At 52.8% G+C, this 12,010-nt stretch overlaps 1 protein-coding gene across 2 annotated transcripts in view; it reads right to left on the reverse strand.

The window, feature by feature from the left end:
* LOC143784284 (UDP-glucuronosyltransferase 1A1-like) overlaps nucleotides 1–12,010 on the reverse strand; it is a 192,447-nt gene that overhangs the window by 82,551 nt on the left and 97,886 nt on the right. The gene's annotated exons all lie outside the window — the stretch shown is intronic.

Raw genomic sequence — 12,010 nt, forward strand, 5'->3', positions numbered from 1 at the left:
GGTGGAATTGAACTGTGTCTTCATCTTCTCTGTTCACCTGTTCCCATCAAGATGTGGGAGTCGCTATATAACCTTGCTGCTCTGTTAGTTGCTTGCCGGTCAACAATGTTATCAGAAGCCTCTCTGTGCTTGTTCCTGCTCCTAGACAACTACTAGATAAGTTGGACTCTTGTCCATGTCTGTTTTTGCATTTTTGTTCCAGTTCACAGCTGTAGTTTCGTTACTGTGTCTGGAAAGCTCTTGTGAACAGGAATTGCCACTCTGGTGTTATGAGTTAATGCCAGAGTTTTAAAGTAATTTCTGGATGGTGTTTTGATAGGGTTTTCAGCTGACCATGAAAGTGTCCTTTCTGTCTTCTGCTATGTAGTAAGTGGACCTCAAATTTGCTAAACCTATTTTCATACTACGTTTGTTATTTCATCTTAATTCACCGCCAATACATGTGGGGGGCCTCTGTCTCCTTTCGGGGTATTTCTCTAGAGGTGAGCTAGGACTAATATTTTCCTCTGCTAGCATTATTTAGTCCTCCGGCTGGTGCTGGGCATCTAGAATCAACGTAGGCATGCTACCCGGCCACTGCTAGTTGTGTGTTAGGTTTAGTTCATGGTCAGCTCAGTTCCCATCTTCCAAGAGCTAGTTCCTATATATGCTGATGCTATGTTCTCTTGCCATTGAGAATATGACAGTTTTCCATAGATCTTTATTGCGGAAATATGTGGTGCCCGTTGTTCCCTCTGTTGATCCTCCTGCCCCTGTGTTGGTTGATGGGGAGTTGGAGTATGTGGTTGAGAAGATTTTGGATTCTCGTTTTTCGAGGCGGAAGCTTCAGTATCTTGTCAAATGGAAGGGTTATGGCCAGGAGGATAATTCTTGGGTTTTTGCCTCTGATGTCCATGCTGCTGATTTGGTCCGTGCCTTTCATCTGGCTCGTCCTGATCGCCCTGGGGGTTCTGGTGAGGGTTCGGTTGACCCCTCTTCAAGGGGGGGTACTGTTTTGAATTCTGCTCTTAGGCTCCCTCCGGTGGTTGTTTGTGATAGTGCAGTTGTCTCTGGGTTGTAATCCAGGGCAGGTGTTTCTGCTGATTGCAGCTCTATTCGGTATTTAGGTGTGCTGGATTCATTAGTCAGTGCCAGTTGTCCATTGTTCTTGGAGGGTTTACATCCCTGTCTGGTTCCTTCTGCTCTGCTGCCAATTCAGCCAAGATAAGTGTCTGGTTTATTTTCCTGCAGCACACATGCAGTGTGCTTTTCAGTTCAGAACAATTTATTGTTTTGTCTTGTCCAGCTTAGACTTGTTTGGATATTTTCAGTCATGCTGGATTCTCTGGAGATGCAGATATACATTCTATGTCTTTAGTTAGATGTGGAATTTTTGTATTTTCTGCTGTGGATATTTTCAGAGTTTTAATACTGACCGCTTAGTACTCTGTCCTATCCTTTACTATTTAGCTAGAAGTGCCTCTTTTGCTAAATCCTGTTTTCAGCCTGTGTGTGTCTTTACTCTTATATTCACCGTCAATATTTGTGGGGGGCTGCCTATCCTTTGGGGTTTCTGCTCTGAGGCAAGATAGAATTCCCATTTCCATCTTTAGGGGTATTTAGTCCTCCGGCTGTGTCGAGGTGTCTAGGATGTGTTAGGTACACCCCACGGCTACTTCTAGTTGCGGTGTCAGTTTAGGGTTGCGGTCTGTACAGGTTCCACACTCCAGAGAAGGTCTCATGCGGCTCCAAGGCCACCGGATCATAACACATTCTGTGACACAGCATATGCGCCACAGGTCGAATTGGCACCGACTTTCATGACGCATACGCTGTGTCCCAGGTCGGGAAGGGGTTAAAGAAAACCATCTAGGCAGAAACCACATGCAGTATGAATTGCAGCCTAGCTGCAGATTACAGTCAGGTATTGTCACGACTCAGCTGTTGGGTGACCAGGGACCAGGAGCTCCTTCTCTGTCCCTAACACTAGGGAGCACCCTAGCTCACCCTGTTCCCCAGGATACTTCTGAAGGTGAAGATGCCGGGGCCTCCACCTTGCCTTATCCCCTGTATCTGCCCTCCATCTATTTCCTTCCCCCACCCAGGGAAGAGGGGAGCTGCTGTGCACCGCAGTACATCAACTCGACGAACAAGGCAACACGAACAAGGGCAAAAGGAAAAATACGAGGCATATAAATATTCACTCACATGTAACAGAGGAATGCACCGGAGAGTGGAGAATGGGGAAAAAACAAAGTAAGAGGAGGGAAGGGAATTATCACACTTACAAATCCACGCGATAGTCACAGATAAGTCCTCCAAACTCCTCATAAATCCTGATAAACACCTCTCCTACAAGCCACGCAGCATAAGCTAGCTCTGATGATGTGTCTCAATCAGGACCCAGATTATAAAGGGGGTAGGGGCGGCTAACCGAGTTCAGCCGAGAGCTCAGAATCCCAGAGCTCCAAACATGGCAGATTGACCACTGTTCTGCCAAAATAAACTAACAGCATTTAAAAAGAAGGTGAAGTGCTTCATTTTAGCACAGGAATAGGAGAAATCAGATGCTGCTATCTTCTTGTTCCTTTCTGTTGCGGTAACCCTGTGACAGGCATATTATTCTCTAAAATATAAAGCGCCATGGAATAAATGGCACTATAAAAATCTACTATATAATTGTCTAAGGGTCACTTCCGTCTTTCTGTCTGTCACAGATATTCCTTGGTCGCGGCCTCTGTCTGTCATGGAAATCCAAGTCGCTGATTGGTCGTGGCAAAACACCCACGACCATTACCACGACCAATCAGCGACGGCCATAGTCCAGTGGAAAAATGGCCGCTCTTTCCTCCCCGCAGTCAGTGCCCGCTCCATACTCCCCTCCAGTCATCCAGTCAGCCCTCACACAGGGTTAATGCCAGCGTTACCGGAGCGCGGTATAACGCACTCCGGTTACGCAGCTATTAACCTTGTGTGACCAACTTTTTACTATTGATGCTGCGTATGCAGCATCAATAGTAAAAAAGATCTAATGTTACAAATAAGAATAATAAAAAAAGTTATTCTCACCCTCCAACATCGCCCGCTGTCCTCGCCAGTGCAAGCGGCAGGTTCCGGTGCCAAGGATGCTATGCGAGAAGGACCTTCCATGACGTCACGGCCATGTGACCGCGACGTCATCACAGGTCCTGCGCTCATACCAACCTTGGGACCGGAAGCTGCCTCGTGCACCGCACACAAGCGCCAAGACTTCAAGGGGCCTTTGGAGGGTGAGTATATGTTTATTTTTAATTTTAAGTCTTTTTTAACCACGCATATAGTGCCCACATTGCTATATACTACGTGGGCTGTGTTACATACTGCATGGGCTCTGTTATATACTACATCTCTGTGCTATATACTAATGTGGCTGTTATATACTGCGTGGCTGCTATATACTGCGTGGGCTGTGTTATATATTACGTGGCCAGCGTTATATACTGCAGGGGCTGTGCTATATACTGCGTGGCTGCTATGTACTGCGTGGGCTGTGCATGGGCTGTGTTATATATTACGTGGCCAGTGTTATATACTGCGTGGGCTGAGCTATATACTGCGTGGCTGCTATGTACTGCATGGGCTGTGCTATATATTACGTGGCCAGTGTTATATACTGTGGGGGCTGTTCTATATACTGCGGGGGCTGTGGTATATACTGCGTGGCTGCTATATACTGCGTGGGCTGTGCTAAATATTACATGGCCAGTGTTATATACTACGTCGCCTGTGTTATATACTGCATGGCTGCTATATACTGCGTGGGCTGTGTTATATACTGTTTGGGCTGTGTTATATACTGCGTGGCCACTGTTATATACTGCATGGCCTGTATTAATGCAGCGGCTATTCTACAATATGTATGTATGTATGTATATAGCACAGGCCACGTAGTATTTGTCTGCTATATACTACATGGCTCCTATATACTACGTGGCCTTTGCTATATACTATGTGGCTGCTATATACAGTGCCTACAAGTAGTATTCAACCCCCTGCAGATTTAGCAGGTTTAATAAGATGCAAATAAGTTAGAGCCTTCAAACTTCAAACAAGAGCAGGATTTATTAACAGATGCATAAATCTTACAAACCAAAAAGTTTTGTTGCTCAGTTAAATTTTTATAAATTTTAAACATAAAAGTGTGGGTCAATTATTATTCAACCCCTAGGTTTAATATTTTGTGGAATAACCTTTGTTTGCAATTACAGCTAATAATCGTCTTTTATAAGACCTGATCAGGCCGGCACAGGTCTCTGGAGTTATCTTGGCCCACTCCTCCATGCAGATCTTATCCAAGTTATCTAGGTTCTTTGGGTGTCTCATGTGGACTTTAATCTTGAGCTCCTTCCACAAGTTTTCAATTGGGTTAAGGTCAGGAGACTGACTAGGCCACTGCAACACCTTGATTTTTTGCCTCTTGAACCAGGCCTTGGTTTTCTTGGCTGTGTGCTTTGGGTCGTTGTCTTGTTGGAAGATGAAATGACGACCCATCTTAAGATCCTTGATGGAGGAGCGGAGGTTCTTTGCCAAAATCTCCAGGTAGGCCGTGCTATCCATCTTCCCATGGATGCGGACCAGATGGCCAGGCCCCTTGGCTGAGAAACAGCCCCAAAGCATGATGCTGCCACCACCATGCTTGACTGTAGGGATGGTATTCTTGGGGTCGTATGCAGTGCCATCCAGTCTCCAAACGTCACGTGTGTGGTTGGCACCAAATATCTCGATCTTGGTCTCATCAGACCAGAGAACATTGAACCAGTCAGTCTCAGAGTCCTCCAAGTGATCATGAGCAAACTGTAGACGAGCCTTGACATGACGCTTTGAAAGTAAAGGTACCTTACGGGCTCGTCTGGAACGGAGACCATTGCGGTGGAGTACGTTACTTATGGTATTGACTGAAACCAATGTCCCCACTGCCATGAGATCTTCCCGGAGCTCCTTCCTTGTTGTCCTTGGGTTAGCCTTGACTCTTCGGACAAGCCTGGCCTCGGCACGGGAGGAAACTTTCAAAGGCTGTCCAGGCCGTGGAAGGCTAACAGTAGTTCCATAAGCCTTCCACTTCCGGATGATGCTCCAAACAGTGGAGACAGGTAGGCCCAACTCCTTGGAAAGGGTTTTGTACCCCTTGCCAGCCTTGTGACCCTCCACGATCTTGTCTCTGATGGCCTTGGAATGCTCCTTTGTCTTTCCCATGTTGACCATGTTTGAGTGCTGTTCACAAGTTTGGGGAGGGTCTTAAATAGTCAGAAGGCTGGAAAAAGAGATAACTAATCCAAACATGTGAAGCTCATTGTTCTTTGTGCCTGAACTACTTCTTAATACTTTAGGGGAACCAAACAGAATTCTGGGGGGTTGAGGGGTTGAATAATAAATGACCCTCTGAAAACACTTTTCACAATTTAAAAAAATAAATAAACAAAGAAATAACATTCTTTTTTGCTGCAGTGCATTTCACACTTCCAGGCTGATCTACAGTCCAAATGTCACAATGCCAAGTTAATTCCAAATGTGTAAACCTGCTAAATCTGCAGGGGGTTGAATACTACTTGTAGGCACTGTACATACATACATATTCTAGAACACTCGATGCGTTAGAATCGGGCCACCATCTAGTGTATAATAATAATAATAATAATAATAATAAAATGCTCCAGAGTTTCAAAGAGAATATACTTAGAAGATACATCCGTGGATGGTAGTCAGAGAGGAGTCTAATTCGGTGCTGGATCTTGTCAGCACTAGAGATGAGCAAACCGCACAAGGTTCAGTTCAGTTTGGATCGGTGAACGTACCCGAACCCCACTGATTTCAATGGAGCAAAACCAAACACATAGACAACACCATGAGGGGGCCAAAAAGTTGCCAAAACAGCTAAAATTAGGGACAGACACCAGGAAAAGTGGCATCAATTGACCTATCAATTGTGCTATAAATAATTTAAAAGAATGTGACGAGGGTTCCCCTGTATTTTTGATAACTTGACAGGCAAATAAACAGTAAAACTTTACAACTTTTCCCACGGAGCTGGAGCTGAGGTTAGTGAGTTGAACTGAGTTAATTGGCTGTGAATTTTCTCACACTCGCGGTGACATAGTCAGGTCATAGGAGTTCACCGCAAAAGACTGAGCAGCGGTAGCACATGCTACTCAGTGTCTCTGCTGTATGGCATACTGTATAGTCGCATCATGCAACAATGCATCCTGCCATCTAAATGTAGCAGAGCTAGACCCGTCGCAGGACAAATGGATTATTATCTTCTCGGTAGACAGGTAAGGAATATTGTGGTTTATTATTTTAATTCTGTTACAAGAGACCATGGCTTCTGTGGACTGGGCAATGACATAAGTATGGTTTAATTTAGATTCATTAAAGGAGTCTGTGTCATTCTTTCAATTAAAGGACTTTATTCTGGATGTGTGTTTTATTTACAACATAACTATACGATTAGTAATGGATAGTCGTCTTGTAGATGCCTCTCCATTATTAAGCCATGAGCTTGATGTCACCGGACAATACAAAGGTGATGTCAACCCCACAAATATGAGCCCCACTTGCCACCGCCACAGGGCAAATGGGAAGAGCCAGGCAAAGCGCCAAAATTAGAGCATCTAATAGATACGCCTTTTCTGGTGTGGCAGCGGGATGCTGTTTTTAGGCTGTGGGGGCCAATATCCATGTACCCTTTCTAGTCTGAGAATACCAGCCCCCAACTGTCTGCTTTTGTTTGGCTGGTTGTCAAAAATGTGGGTGAACCCACGCTGTTTTATTAAATTATTTATTTAAATAATTAAAGAATACGGTGTGGGGACCCCTCTTTTTTGATAACCAGCCTTGCTGAAGCTGACAGCTGAGGGTTTCAGCCCGCAGCTGTCAGTTTTGAATGGCTGTTTATCAAAATTACAGGGGAATTCCACATCATTTTTTTATATTTATTTATTTACAGCACAGATGGCAACTCATGAATATTCCCATCAGCCACAGCCTGCTCTCGCTGTTAACAGTTGAATACAACTCTCAACATTGTCCCCTGCTAGCACTGATTGCAGCACGAGCAGGGGACAGTGATGTGAGTTGTCTTCTTCAGCACCCGGCACCGGGGAACAGTGCAAACAGTATTGCTAATTTCCATGCGCCAGTACGTGTCACATTGATGACACACAGATGTCATCCATGTGTCATCAGTATGCACGTGTGTGGAATGTTTTGCTGCCAGTGCTGCTACCAGTGCTTCCGGTCATCTATACTCAGAACTGCTAGAGTTGATTGACAGGTCTCTCCCGTTTAACATGCAAGTTCGATGCTGGCTCTTCTCAGCACCGCTATACCTCCATATACAATATACAAAAAAATTAAAATCAATATTGTGCACACAATGTGCACAAAGCTATGAGCAATATAGTAAATAATGTAACACCATAGGGTAGGTGATATGACATTCCAAGAAAAATGAGGAACGATGCACCTTGTCAGCACATATGGGTCATAGTACAGATATCTAATATATAATTGCCTAGAATACTACTTCCTGCAATTTGTGCCAACTTCCGTGGCTTTGTCCGGAGCTAATGTCCGGAGATAATGTTCGGAGCTAATGTCCGGAGCTAATGTCCGGAGCTAATGTCCGGAGATTAATTGCCTAGAATACTACTTCCTGCAATTTGTGCCAACTTCCGTCGCTTTGTCCGGAGCTAATGTCCGGAGCTAATATCCGGAGCTAATGTCCGGAGATAAGTGACGTCACCAGTGTCCTACACCCAGGCAGAGCACAGTGGCCCCAGGCAGCATATGGGGCCCAAGGCAGAGCACAGAGGCCCCAGGCAGCATATGGGGCCCCAGGCAGAGCACAGTGGCCCCAGGCAGAGCACAGGGGCCCCAGGCAGCATATGGGGCCCCAGGCAGAGCACAGTGATCCCAGGCAGAGCACAGGGGCCCCAGGCAGCATATGGGGCCCCAGGCAGAGCACAGTGGCCCCAGGCAGAACATGGGGCCCCAGGCAGAGCACAGGGGCCCCAGGCAGCATATGGGGCCCCAGGCAGAGCACAGGGGCCCCAGGCAGCATATGGGGCCCCAGGCAGAGCACAGGGGCCCCAGGCAGCATATGGGGCCCCAGTTAGAGCACAGTGGCCCCAGGCAGAGCACAGGGGCCCCAGGCAGCACACGGGGCCCCAGGCAGAGCACAGGGGCCCCAGGCAGCATATGTGGCCCCAGGCAGAGCACAGGGGCCCCAGGCAGCATATGGGGCCCAAGGCAGAGCACAGTGGCCCCAGGCAGAGCACAGGGGCCCCAGGCAGAGCACAGGGGCCCCAGGCAGCATATGGGGCCCCAGGCAGAGCACAGTGGCCCCAGGCAGAGCACAGGGGCCCCAGGCAGCATATGGGGCCCCAGGCAGAGCACAGTGGTCCCAGGCAGAGCACAGGGGCTCCGTGTGCCCCAGGCAGAACATGGTGACCCAGGCAGAGCACAGGGGCCCCAGGCAGCATATGGGGCCCCAGTTAGAGCACAGTGGCCCCAGGCAGAGCACAGGGGCCCCAGGCAGCATATGGGGCCCCAGGCAGAGCACAGTGGTGCCAGGCAGAGCACAGGGGCCCCAGGCAGCATATGGGGCCCCAGGCAGAGCACAGTGGCCCCAGGCAGAACATGGGGCCCCAGGCAGAGCACAGGGGCCCCAGGCACAGCACAGGGGCCCCAGGCAGCATATGGGGCCCCAGGCAGAGCACAGGGGCCCCAGGCAGCATATGGGGCCCCAGGCAGAGCACAGTAGTCCCAGGCAGAGCACAGGGGCCACAGGCAGCATATGGGGCCCCAGGCAGAGCACAGTGGCCCCAGGCAGAACATGGGGCCCCAGGCAGAGCACAGGGGCTCCGTGTGCCCCAGGCAGAACATGGGGCCCCAGGCAGAGCACAGGGGCCCCAGGCAGAGCACAGGGGCCCCAGGCAGCATGTGGGGCCCCAGGCAGAGCACAGGGGCCCCAGGCAGAACATGGGGCCCCAGGCAGAGCACAGGGGCCCCAGGCAGCACACGGGGCCCCAGGCAGAGCACAAGGGCCCCAGGCAGCATATGGGGCCCCAGGCAGAGCACAGGGGCCCCAGGCAGCATATGGGGCCCCAGGCAGAGCACAGTGGCCCCAGGCAGAGCACAGGGGACCCAGGCATAGCACAGGGGCCCCAGGCAGCATATGGGGCCCCAGGCAGAGCACAGGGGCCCCAGGCAGCATATGGGGCCCCAGGCAGAGCACAGTGGCCCCAGGCAGAGCACAGGGGCCCCAGGCAGCATATGGGGCCCCAGGCAGAGCACAGAGGTCCCAGGCAGAGCACAGGGGCCCCAGGCAGAACATTGGGCCCCAGGCAGAGCACAGGGGCTCCGTGTGCCCCAGGCAGAACATGGGGCCCCAGGCAGAGCACAGTGGCCCCAGGCAGAGCACAGTGGCCCCAGGCAGAGCACAGTGGCCCCAGGCAGAGCACAGGGGCCCCAGGCAGCATATGGGGCCCCAGGCAGAGCACAGGGGCCCCAGGCAGCATATGGGGCCCCAGGCAGAGCACAGTGGCCCCAGGCAGAGCACAGTGGCCCCAGGCAGAGCACAGGGGCCCCAGGCAGCATATGGGGCCCCAGGCAGAGCACAGGGGCCCCAGGCAGCATATGGGGCCCCAGGCAGAGCACAGCGATATTTTGGACCACTGTGCGGTGTTTCAGACCCCCTGTGTGATGTCTGGGGCCCCGTTCTTAAGTATATTAAAGATTAAAGTAACGTATATTAAAGTATATTATAGATCAAATTTGACACGTTTATGAGCACCATTGAGTGATATACTCAAGAATGACATAATTTTTCAACATTTTATGGTTTCAAACTGTAAACACTCAGAGTTTTTTTTACTTCAACCAGAAAACCTTAACGGTTCATAAAAAACTTGACTGTTCAGGATATGATAAAAGTCATAGTATTCTGAATCTTCTAATATATAATTGCCTAGAATACTACTTCCTGCAATTTGTGCCAACTTCCGTGGCTTTGTCCGGAGCTAATGTCCGGAGATAATGTCCGGAGCTAATGTCCGGAGCTAATGTCCGGAGCTAATGTCCGGAGCTAATGTCCGGAGATAAGTGACGTCACCAGTGTCCTACACCCAGGCAGAGCACAGGGGCCCCAGGCAGCATATGGGGCCCCAGGCAGAGCACAGTGGCCCCAGGCAGAGCACAGGGGCCCCAGGCAGCATATGGGGCCCCAGGCAGAGCACAGTGGTCCCAGGCAGAGCACAGGGGCCCCAGGCAGCCTATGGGGCCCCAGGCAGAGCACAGTGGCCCCAGGCAGAGCACAGAGGCCCCAGGCAGCATATGGGGCCCCAGTCAGAGCACAGGGGCCCCAGGCAGCATATGGGGCCCCAGGCAGAGCACAGTGACCCCAGGCAGAGCACAGGGGCCCCAGGCAGAACATGGGGCCCCAGGCAGAGCACAGGGGCCCCAGGCAGCATATGGGGCCCCAGGCAGAGCACAGGGGCCCCAGGCAGAGCACAGGGGCCCCAGGCAGCATATGGGGCCCCAGGCAGAGCACAGGGGCCCCAGGCAGCATATGGGGCCCCAGGCAGAGCACAGTGGCCCCAGGCAGAGCACAGTGGCCCCAGGCAGAGCACAGGGGCCCCAGGCAGAGCACAGGGGCCCCAGGCAGCATATGGGGCCCCAGGCAGAGCACAGGGGCCCCAGGCAGCATATGGGGCCCCAGGCAGAGCACAGTGGCCCCAGGCAGCATATGGGGCCCCAGGCAGAGCACAGTGGTCCCAGGCAGAGCACAGGGGCCCCAGGCAGCTTATGGGGCCCCAGGCAGAGCACAGTGGCCCCAGGCAGAACATGGGGCCCCAGGCAGAGCACAGTGGCCCCAGGAAGAGCACAGGGGCCCCAGGCAGAACATGGGGCCCCAGGCAGAGCACAGGGGCCCCAGGCAGAGCACAGGGGCCCCAGGCAGCATATGGGGCCCCAGGCAGAGCACAGGGGCCCCAGGCAGCATATGGGGCCCCAGGCAGAGCACAGGGGCCCCAGGCAGCATATGGGGCCCCAGGCAGAGCACAGTGGCCCCAGGCAGAGCACACACCAAATCGGAGGCCGAGGGGCCCCGCCAACCAAATCGGAGGCCGAGGGGCCCCGCCAACCAAATCGGAGGCCGAGGAGCCCTGCCCACCAAATCGAAGGCAGAGCGGCCCCGCCCACCAAAGCGGAGGCCGAGGGGCCCGGCCCCGCCCACCAAAGCGGAGGCCGAGGGGCCCCGACCACCACATCGGAGGCCGAGGGGCCCCGCCCACCAAATCGGAGGCCGAGGGTCCCCGCCCACCAAATCGGAGGCCGAGGGTCCCCGCCCACCAAATCGGAGGCCGAGGGTCCCCGCCCACCAAATTGGAGGCCGAGGGGCCCCGCCCACCAAATCGGAGGCCGAGGGGCCCCGCCTACCAAATCGGAGGCCGGGGGTCCCCGCCCTCCAAATCGGAGGCCGAGGGGCCCCGCCCACCACATCGGAGGCCGAGGGGCCCCGCCCACCAAATCGGAGGCCGAGGGGCCCCGCCCACCAAATCGGAGGCCGAGGGGCCCCGCCCACCAAATCGGAGGCCGAGGGTCCACACCATCCAAATCGGAGGCCGAGGGGCCCCGCCCACCAAATCGGAGGCCGACGGGCCCCACCCACCAAAGCGGAGGCCGAGGGTCCCCGCCCACCAAATCGGAGGCCGAGGGTCCCCGCCCACCAAATCGGAGGCCGAGGGTCCCCGCCCACCAAATTGGAGGCCGAGGGGCCCCGCCAACCAAATCGGAGGCCGAGGGGCTTCGCCAACCAAATCGGAGGCCGATGAGCCCCGCCCACCAAATCGAAGGCCGAGCGGCCCCGCCCACCAAATCGGAGGCCGAGGGGCCCCGCCCACCAAATCGGAGGCCGAGGGTCCCCGCCCACCAAATCGGAGGCCGAGGGTCCCCGCCCACCAAATCGGAGGCCGAGGGTCCACACCAACCAAAT

The sequence above is a fragment of the Ranitomeya variabilis genome, chromosome 7, assembly GCF_051348905.1.
Source record: "Ranitomeya variabilis isolate aRanVar5 chromosome 7, aRanVar5.hap1, whole genome shotgun sequence".
Classification (NCBI taxonomy): domain Eukaryota; kingdom Metazoa; phylum Chordata; class Amphibia; order Anura; family Dendrobatidae; genus Ranitomeya; species Ranitomeya variabilis.